This window comes from Miscanthus floridulus, chromosome 9, assembly GCF_019320115.1.
Source record: "Miscanthus floridulus cultivar M001 chromosome 9, ASM1932011v1, whole genome shotgun sequence".
Lineage (NCBI taxonomy): Eukaryota > Viridiplantae > Streptophyta > Magnoliopsida > Poales > Poaceae > Miscanthus > Miscanthus floridulus.
The window spans coordinates 48,587,120-48,598,178 of NC_089588.1; the positions used below are offsets into that span (position 1 = coordinate 48,587,120).

Here is an 11,059-nt window from a genome sequence, read left to right on the forward strand (position 1 = left end):
ATCATTATCAACTAATGACCCAAGGTCATCACTCAATCCAAAATTTCAAACAAAACCTAAATTATTAAAGGTTACTATTTGCTTTTATGAATTAATTATTTAATTCAAAATTATGAAATAAATCAACTTATTCTAATTGAGATCAAAATTTTTGTAAAGGTTCATCACATGATAAGTAAGTGACAAAACAAATTTCATAATTTCTGGATAATTAAATAAGCCTAGAAAAATCATGGAAATCCATTTATTAATTAATTGAGCAATTTTCATCACATCCATAAATACTGAAAAACAATATTTCATATTTTTATTAAATAATATACATCAAAGAGAGGTCACACAAAAATTTTCATAATTTTTGGAGCTCTAAATAAATCTACACAAAAATAACAAAAATAGACACTATTCATTCAAATATGAAAAACAGAAAATTCATTTTGAACTACACAGTCGCTGACATCGGGTCCCACTTGTCATCTTCAACCTCCAGCTTTGACCCCGACGGCGACGGTGCTGACCGACGCTAACTTGCCGACGGTGAGTCCAACAGCGACGGCCAAGGTACCAAAACGTTCACAAAGACAAGGCGCACCTACTGATGTCCCTATTTGCACTAATTACGGCCCCATACTAGCTCAACGCCGGCCATGGCGGATGCGGTGGTACGGCGATGCTACACCGGCGAAACAAGGCCAGTAATGGTGAAACAAAGAGTCTAGGAAGCATCAGTAGCTCACCACGAACACGTTGGAGTCAAAGACCGAGCCGAAGGAGCAACAACAAGGTGGTTCCACGGTCCGAGCAAACACGGCGGAGTGAAACTTCGTCGGTGGCGGTGTTCCGGCGACTGCAGTGGACAAAACAATCAAGCAACAATAGATTAAGCACCACGGCATCGAGACAAAGCCGTAGGTACACCGATCAAGGGCAACGACTCACCGGAGGGCGCTGGCTGCGGTGAAATAGGATCTCTGGTGACGTTGCCGGCCGCGAGGAAGAAGGGTTGCTAGCGGCGGTTCCCGGTGGAATCAAACGACCCAAGCTGGCTGGATGGATGTGCAAGGAGTAGGCGAAGCTAGAACTGGCTTAGCTACGATGGTGGAGCACTACAGCGACGGTGGGAGCTCGCCGGAGATGAGCAAGGGCGACGGGAAAAACAGAGCAGCGAAATGAAGGTCGCCGACGTGACCTGATCTTTATAGCGCGGCCAAAAGAGCGAGGAGTCGACACGCAATGACCAGCTCATGCCAGCGCGAAGCCGAGGGCGGCCACAGACGCGACTGGAAGGTCGGAGAAGGACACCGGCGGTGGGGCGGTGGTCGTGGTACTGTTCCTCATATTTACAGAATTGCCATCCGTTTTAAAATCCAAATTACTCCCAAATTTGTATAACAACTCAAAAATCTCCAAAAATAACAGTTACTCAAAATTCAAAGTTCTACAACGTTGCTTTTATAACCACCCCCTAATTCAGTCTACATTTTGAAATGAACTTTTGAATTCAAATAGGGGACATTTAGGGAATTACGCCTTTTCAAATTACTTCAAATTTTTCATAACAACTTTGAAAACTCCAAAAACAAACTTTGTATAACTTGACAAGCTCTACACTTTTACTTTTAGGCTCAACCCCAAAATGTGCTTAGATTTTTAAATGAGTTTTCAGGGTAGGATTTAAATACTGAAAATCAGGGTTTTTCATAAAAATTCAAAATCCAACCAAAATTTTGAACTTGATTCAAACAATACAATTCAACACATACCACATAAATGTAAACTTGTTTTAGTGTATGCATATTAAAATTTTCACTAAATGCCAAATGCTTTGCAATGCATATGATGACATGGCAGGTTTTAGTATTTAAACACCCGAGGTGTTACAATTTTCTTCTCTCTGTTGCCGAAAGGGCGTCCCAGCCCCAGACTATAGTGTCGCACCGCAGTCGCTGGTGCCCTTTGCCCTCCCTCCCATGCTCCCGGGTGTCCCTCCATCGCCGTCCCTCACGAGCGCTGCTCACAACAACCCCACGGCACACCATCGTTCTACTCTTCTCTCTTTGCTGCCATCCGTCGACGCCACTGCTGGGTTGGTGTGCCGGGCATCCACCATGGTCACGCGCCGCCGCGCCGTGGCTTGCGCCGCCATCGGCTAAGCCCGCATCGCCGTGGAGCTGCGCCTCGCCTGCCGGCTCGTCCGCGCTCTTCTTTCCCCATGACTCCATAGTATTCGAGCCGCCTCGCCAGCCAGCCGCCCCGCCGAGCCCGGTGCTTGCTGGACCCACTACTCCGCCCCCTCCTCTGCTTTCCCTCGCGCGAGCGCCGCCCCTCCAATGCCGCAACAGCTGCTAGGGCCGAGCGCGCTAGGCCACCCGGAGCCAGGGAGCCGCCCTGCTGTGTTGGACCCGTTGTTCTACCCCGGCGCTGCCCCTCCCAGGCGTCGCCTCTGCCTTGGTCCACGCTGTGTCTAGGCAGGATCGGTCGTGGCCGCGTATCTCCCCGTGCCGCTTCTGCTTCGGCCGCACGTGGCCATCATGGCCACGCCACCGTACTGGACGATGCTGCTCCACCTCCGTTGTGATATCGCCGTGCCTCTCGCGGACGACCACGCCGGGGACCGCATCAAGTCGCTTCGTTGTCGCCGGCCACGTCCGTCCTGTGCCTGCTCTATTTAGAAGATGAGGTGAGAGGGGTAAGAATCCAAGACGAAAATTTATACAGGGTCCTTACTATGAATACGTGACCCATAGGAATAGTGCTGATTGTATGGCGAGGTGATTTGTTAGAATCTCAGGGACCGATTCGCAAATGTACCATGCCTCCTGCCTGCGCTGGGCTGGCCTGTGATTGCCCGCCTAGGCTGCCTTGGCCGCGTGGGCCGGCTGGTGGGCCGCTCGCGCGCCAGACGGACTCGCCGCGCCGCTTGGCAGGCCTGGGCCGTGCGGTGCGCCTGGGCCGCCGCGCCGTTACCACGCCACTGGGCCACGTGTCCACGGGCCGAGCACGTGTCCGCGGGCCGAGGCAAGTGCTGGTCCTCTTAGTTTTCCAAAGCATTTGTTAATTAGTTTCGGAAATAAACTTGCAAAACCAATATAAAATTTTGTAGGTGTCCAAAAATAGTGAAACCTATTTTGTTGAGTTCCTAAAATCATGATCTACCTGTTAGTACATTTTGTTCACATAGTTTGATAATATTCTTGGAAGCTATATAATTAATTTAAGGTACTTAATATTGTAAGAATATAAACTTGTAGGAATTGTTGTGATAAATTGGTAATATTGTTGAATCTAAAATTTATACAGTAGGCTCCTAGCAATATTAGGTATTCACTGTAATTTTTGTAGCTCAATAATAATTAGTTTGCTAGGTAGATAATGATGGTCTAATTCGAATAATGATTAAATCTATAGAATAGAATAAAGCAACAACCTTGGTTTATATAACTAAACTAATTGTTGGGAAATAACGCCTTATCCGACAACGTGTATATGTAGCCTAGGTACGGTCGTCGTTAAATCTAGCTCGTTAACTTGAGAGGCGTAAATCATATTTTACCGAGTCACGATTGCAGTTGATTAATTACGTCTTTGCATTGCATCGCATTGCATATCATATAGGTACGATGATGGATCAACGGATCAATTGAAGGATGAATGGGAATCCGAGGATGGTGTAATGGTATTCTCTCCAAGAGATGATGCAATGGGTTTTCTATTCAGATGATGGTGGCTGATCTGAAGATGCAGATACCAACTTTTTGATATATATCTTACCTAGGCAAGCCCCGGTGCATAACCCCTACTTTTCTGCAGTTTAAATTATATTTGTGCATTAAGTTTTAAGGAGTTGAATGAAACCCACTTGCATATATATATCTTTATCCTATGAGTCTTACTAGTATGGCAGGATCGTGTAGATTGCTATGCTATAGGACTCCGGTAGAAGTCGAGTGATTGCCTGTCACTCGCGAGAGATAGGAAATATATTACTGTATTATTATCACTTGGAAAATATAAAGGGTGGAAAGGAAAAATGGTGACCAGGCAGGGATATGGTTTGGGTATTGGTGGGTGTAAGAGGTTGTGTCGCCGTGGACGCGGGGCATGGCCTGGTTACACTGCTTTCCCTATCTGTGTCGGTTAAGGACCGATCGTTGCATAAGCCATCGAGGCAAGCCACAGATCTATTGTCCCGAGCACATACTTGGGTATGGGCGCTTGGAAGACTTGTTGCTCTCTTGTCGTGGGTTTCGGCTCTTTTCGGACCAACTGTCAGGGTTATATTTTTTTGGTGGCAGAGGTCCTTGCACCGCACTGAGTCCGGGACTCAGGGGTGGGGGCTTGGAGTCCTAGTTTGGATAGGGACCTAGGACCCTAGGATAGGAGGGTGATGGGTTGGTCCTGCTCGTGCCTTGGGTACAAGCAGGGCATGTGTTTTCGGGGCACCCAGCTGGGCACATTGGTTTGCGAATCGCTGCCGAGTCGGTACGGCTTGTCTTATGCCTAGCATCGTAGTAAGAACTAAAAGATGAAAAATGGAAAAAGGAAATCTGATTGCTTACCACCTGCTTGAAAGTAGCGCAGGTGCTTACATAGAATGGTTAGTTAATGAACCAATGCAGCTATTAATAAAAATCGAATATAAGGACGCACACTTAGTAATGCTTTCTGCAAATGCAATAAACCCACAAGCCAGATAGCCTTGCATATCCTTGGAGTCTTTTCTTTCCTCCTATCGGGTAAGTCTTGCTGAGTACAATTGAGTACTCATGGTTTTATTCCCCCTGTTGCAGGTGACATGTGGAGACTAAAGCTACCAATGTGTGTGGATTCCTCCTGGTGGGCTCAGAGAGGACTTCCTTTACGCAGCGATCGTAGTTTTATTTGTAACTCTCACTAAATGTTTTTATAAATGCAAGTTTATAATCTGTTTTCATAGTTTACATATCACTGCTTCATCATGCCATGAATAGATGATTATTTCCGTTGCAATTCTAATCACATGTCTATATTCCGCTATTACATTAAATTGATCATAACTCTGATAATATAATTATGTTCCGCTGTTATAATAAATGTTATACTCTGATGTACATGTGAAGTGATGTAAGAAATGGTTAAGAATGATGTAAGCTTTATTCTCTTATTTGTGATCCTGATGGCAAAAATGTGGATTTTCGGGTTCTCCCCTGTGTTGTGCCCGACGGGACCATGTAATTTGGTGTTCTCCTTCGAGTGCTTAGTGTCTAATAGAAGACGAGCACTCCTGGGAGGCATTAGATTTGGTAGTTCTGCCACATGATGTAATAAATATTAACCCTTTCTATTTGTACTTCTAAGATAGGTGTTTGATGTATGACTTGTGGTATCAACTGTCATTTGATAATATGATGGCGTGATTACTTGGGACTATCATATTATAATTCGTATTTGTGGATTTTCCTTTGTGGAAATTGTGGATCGTTACAAAGAGTATGTGATGCACGTGCAAGAATTGACTGAGGCAGCTGATGAGAGTGCACCCGTGCATGAAGAGGCAGTGAACCAGTAGAAGAAGCACATCGATGAAGAACAACAAGAGAATTTGTCTATTTTAGTTAGAATTGGTCACAACATTCTTATTCTGTTGAAGTGCATTGTAGGTTTGGATTGTTTTTAGCGCTATTTGGGATTGTATACATTGTATCAAGACTTTAATAAAATAATGCTCCAAGTCAAATAGCTGTGATAGGATATTAATTAATCATATTGAGGAATGGATATTTTGGACCTTGTTTTAATCATGCATGTTGTTTAATATATTGATATTGGCATGTTCAAGTTTTTGATATGCTCATGTAATGTAGATGAAACGGCAATGGATGTGCAATGCCGACCGCCGCTCCCAGGAGTTCATTTTGGGCATGCATGATTTTCTATGTGTGGTCGAGGCAAACAAGCGAAACGGTTTCATGTGTTGCCCATGAGTTCTCTTTAAGAACATGAAGGATTATGCTTCCTCAAGGATCGTTCACGAACATCTATTTAGGTCGAGTTTCATGACCGGCTATATTTGTTGGACGAAGCAATGGAGAAAGCGGGTTACAATGGAGGAAGATGAACAAGAAGAGGATGATGACAACATTCGTGGCTTCGGTGAATACGGTGCCTTTGATGATACTGCAATGGGGGAAGATGATGAAGAATAGGTAGTGGTAGATGATGAGCCCGCTAATGATCTTTGTCAGGATTATCGATGCACAGAGAGACAGCGAAAGTGAAAAGGAGGGGATTAAGTTTGAGCATATGCTAGAGGATCACAAGAAATTGCTATACTCAAATTGCGAAGAGGGGCAAAAAAAAACTAGGTACAACACTAGAATAGCTGCAATAGAATGCAAAGAATGGTGTATCCGATAAGGGATTTGGGGAGTTATTGAAAATCGTAAAAAAGTATGCTTCCAATGGGTAACAAATTGAGCGCCACTACATACGAAGTAAAACAGGTTGTCTGCCCTCTGGGATTAGATGTGTAGAAGATATATGCATGTCTTAATGACTGCATCCTCTACCACAGTTAGGAGTACGAGAATTTGGATGCATGCCCGGTCTGCGCTGCATCGCGGTATAAGATCAGGCTAGATGACCCTGGCAGTGTTGAGGGTGAACGCCCTAGGAAGAGAATCCCTGCTAAGGTCATGTGGTATGCTCTTATAATACCACGCTTGAAACGTTTGTTCAACAACAAAGAGCATGCAAAGTGGCTGCGATGGCACAAAGAAGAGCGTAAGGTACACACTATGTTTGGACACACCGCTCATGGGTCCTAGTGGAGAGCAGTTGACAGGGAATTCCTGGAGTTTGCAAATGATGGAAGAAATTTAAGCTTTGGTTTAAGTACGGATGGCATGAATCCTTTAGGGGAGCAGAGCATCAGTCATAGCCTGCAGCGCAGGAGTAGCATAGCAGAGCACAGGCAATACTAGAAATAGACTGGTCACACTAACACACACCCCAACCGAAAGACACCAAACCACCGTCTCCACATTAATAACCATCTATTCTCTGATCACACAAGTTTTCTGAGGCTACTCAGGCATGATCACATCATCAAAGGGTTTTTGTGAAACATTTTCACCATCCTCTGCATGCTTCATATCGTGTAGTCTTTCAATTGCCTCAGATTTTTGCAATCTTTGCATGGGCAGTACATGTAGCCTTGATCCACTTGATTACGTGCAGTATATGCTTTGGAAGCCGTGATGATGGTGTTGATGCCCATCAAGAACTGTGTGTCTGCAAATTTGAGACCATACATCCACCTTCGATCTATCTGTGCACAAAAAAAGGTGTTACATGTTTGCTATCATGAAAATTAAAAACTAGAGTCGTGCCGTCATGAACAACACCATCGTAGCTAAAAATTTAATGGTTTACTAGATGTCACATAGATGTGTTCATCAAAATCAAAACTGATAACCCTCTTTAAGAAAAAAATATTCAACTTCATGGAACATAAAAATGGCATAACTAATTACATAACTAAAAACTCGAGCCGTCGAGAACAACATATCCTTGTTAAAAATTTAATGTGTTCTTAGGTGTTGCATCGATGTGTTCATCAAAATTAAAATTATAGCCCTCTTAAAGAACAATTATTCTACTTCATGCCACATAAAAATTGGGAGAATGATTATAGAAAAAATCGGTGCCTTCATAAACAACAATTGTAGCTAAAAACAATGGGTTGCTAGGTGTCACATGGATGTGTTCATCAAAATTACAATTGTAGCTCTATTGATAAAACTCTACTCAATGAAAGAACTAAAGTATCACGTACTAACAATCATTAAAACCACCATGTAATTTGCTAGAAATTAAATGTGTTCATAGGCACCAACCTTTTGGATGGTGGATTCACCACAATTTGAATGACTTCCTCAAGATCTAATTGAAAAGTGCTCTCTAAAATAGAAAAATAACTAGCTTAAGAATCAAGCAATCTAGCCATCAAACAATTGAAAAGCTACAAATTCAAAGAAGTGGATGCTTGTTACTAACATTAAAGCAAGGGGATCATGTCCATCCTTCAAAATCCAAGACCTGCCTTGAGTAGTTTCGTGAAAAATAGCCACAGCAATAGAAGAAGAGACGAGAAAAGGCACCTTATTGGATGAGTGTGCTCGGAATGAGAGGGAGGAGGAAGAAGGAAGGAGGGTTTTGTACTGTGCAGCTACCACTGCCGACTCAAGCCACGAGCCGACAGTGATAGGCTCTATATCACTGCCGGCTCAAGCCACAAGCCGACAGTGACATATCACTATCGGTTCAAGCCACCAGGCAACAGTGATAGTCTCAGTATCACTGGTGGCTCGTGGCTTGAACCGCCAGTTACAGGGACCTTCACTGTCTGTTCTTTAGGACCCTAATCATTTTCAGATTTTCATGTTATGAACCGGCTATGAAGAGTTATCACAACCGGTTTAAAAGCGGCCGGCAGCGAATGTCAGTTCTATATTAGTGAGTGTAACTACTTTTTCACTCAATACACATTCGTGTGTAAAGTAAAATCTGTAGAACATATTAGCACATAGGTAGACTAGCTTCCAATCTTACGTAAATGACTGGTAAACTCGCTGACACAGCAGGTCAACTAGAACTGATGGTGAATAAGCACAACTCTCTATCCATGCTCCAATGATTGCAGTGGCCACGAATCGATAGTGGTAGAAGTTTTCGCTGTTGGTTTACTATTAAGGGGCTGTCTGGATCTCATTCTCGTAATGAGAACCTAGAGAGTGAATTTTGAATCTTGATTCTGGATAAATAAATAAATGAGGGATGCTTAATCTTATTCTGATTATTGACTTTGCACGTGAGAATCTTCAAATAGTAGGTTAAGGGTTCCTAGTTGGATTCTATAATCTTATTCTAGAATCTAAGTGTTTGGATCTTATTCTCAGTTTTCTATCCCATTCTCATTTTCCTTAGGTGACCCAAATAAGGCCCGCAACAACATTTTGCTAACTGTTTGAACTACAAACCAGTATTAATAAAGGCTGGACTTACCGTTGCTTCTAAAAATAGGGACATTTGTAGTGGCGGCGGCCTACAAATGTATGTTTAGAGACGACTCGGTTTAGAGTCCACTATAGAAGCGCCTACAAATTGATCCGTCTCTAAAAAACTTGTTTCTGAAAATCAGTTTTATATAGTAGTGTAATTAACACCAATACCGTACCATATAGGAGAAATGAAATTTCCCACGCAAGCTTGTCTCTCATTTCTCTCCGCTCTCTCTCCGGAAGTCCGGATCCAGATTTCGCACCTCCGTAGTCCGTACAAGTTCTCGTAGTCTAAAGTCTATACACTGTATGTACGTCTCGTCGGCTCATCATTTCCCTCCTCCAACTTGCGCATAATCTCCAATGGCCTCTCGCCCGGTTCCCGCCGTCTATGACCGCCACAGCGAGCTCAAGGCCTTCGACGACACCAAGGCCGGCGTCAAAGGCCTCGTCGACGCCGGCGTCACAGCCGTCCCACCCATCTTCCGCCACCCACCCGACCCCATCGTTGCAGCAGCACCCTCGGATTATCAAAGCCAGCACAACGTCAACAGCATCATCCCAACCATCGACCTCACAGCAGGCGCCAGCGCCACGACCAGGGCCATGCTGGTCGCCACGAGACGGTCGGATTCTTCCAGGTGGTCAACCACGGGGTGCCGGCAGCCGTCATGTCGGGGATGCTGGAGGCCCTGCGGACGTTCCATGAGGAACCGGCGGATGCCAAGCGTCCCTACTACACGAGTGACATGGGCAGCCGTGTCAGGTACCACAGCAACTTCGACCTGTTACACTCGCCGGCGGCCACCTGGCGCGACACGCTCTACCTGGATATGGCGTCGACCGGCCCGGGCCCCGAGGAAATCCCGCCGGCGTGCAGGTAATCAATCTCGGAAGTCGAAATATAGATGACATATCCATCAATCGAATCGTGCAATTGCAGAGAGGTAGTTTTTGAGTACACGAAGCAGGTCCAGATGCTGGGTGGTGCGCTGCTGGAGCTGCTGTCCGAGGCCCTGGGCCTCCACCGTAGATACCTGGACCACGACGCCGGCTGCGTGGACGGGGTCAGCGTCGTTGGCCACTACTACCCGCCATGCCCGGAGCCGGACCTCACGCTTGGCACGACCAGGCACTCCGACCCCAGCTTCCTGACGGTGCTCCTCCAGGATGGCGTCGGCGGCCTGCAGGTCCTGCTCGGCGGCCGCTGGGTGCATGTGCCTCCCGTGCCCGGCACTTTCGTCGTCAACATCGGCGACTTCTTTCAGCTCATGTCCAACGATAAATTCAAGAGCGTGGAGCACAGGGTGGTGGCCGTGGGCGCGGGGCGCCGCCGCGAGTCTCCGTGGCTTGCTTCTTCAGGCGGCGCGTCGCGGCGGCGTCGATGAGGGTGTACGCACCTATCACTACGGACACCGGGACGAAGCCTCCGTCACCTCCACAGTACAGGAGCATCACGGCGGAGGAGTTCATTAGCCATTATATGGGCAACGGCCTCGTCGGCAAATCTGCACTAAACCACTGGAATTTAATCTCACAAGTGACAAGTGACAAGTGTATCACTAAATAAGACTATGTTCGGCCGCAGGGGAGTCAATAATACCAACTCCCAAGATGATGGCCCTGGTCGCTTGAACTAATTCAACGCTACTTTTCAGCGAACGAACACCGTAAATTAAAATTGGTAGACCGGACGTTGAGTGGATCCCTGTCTATCACTCCGATCCCATCCTTGTTGTCTGTTGATAGTATTCCGTACATTCCAATCCCAGCCTTAATATATGGGAACGACTGGCGTCCGGACGTCGGGACATGGCAATAGGTGGGATATAGAGCCCCACGCAAAAGGAAACCGCGATGCATGTTTTTGTGCCCCGTCCCGTAGACCCCGCACTGCTTCCTGCCCTGACCGCCGCGCCCACGCTACTTCCTGCCCTGACTGCTGCGCCCACATGCGGGAAACTCACGTAGGTCCTAGTCACCTGCCCCGCTTGCGGACGCGGAGGCGTCTACTAACC

General features: G+C 45.9%; 1 pseudogene; it reads left to right on the plus strand.

The window, feature by feature from the left end:
* The first annotated feature begins 2,531 nt into the window (after positions 1-2,531).
* On the plus strand, positions 2,532-10,611 carry LOC136479841 (1-aminocyclopropane-1-carboxylate oxidase homolog 1-like; annotated as a pseudogene).
* Positions 10,612-11,059: the final 448 nt, after the last annotated feature.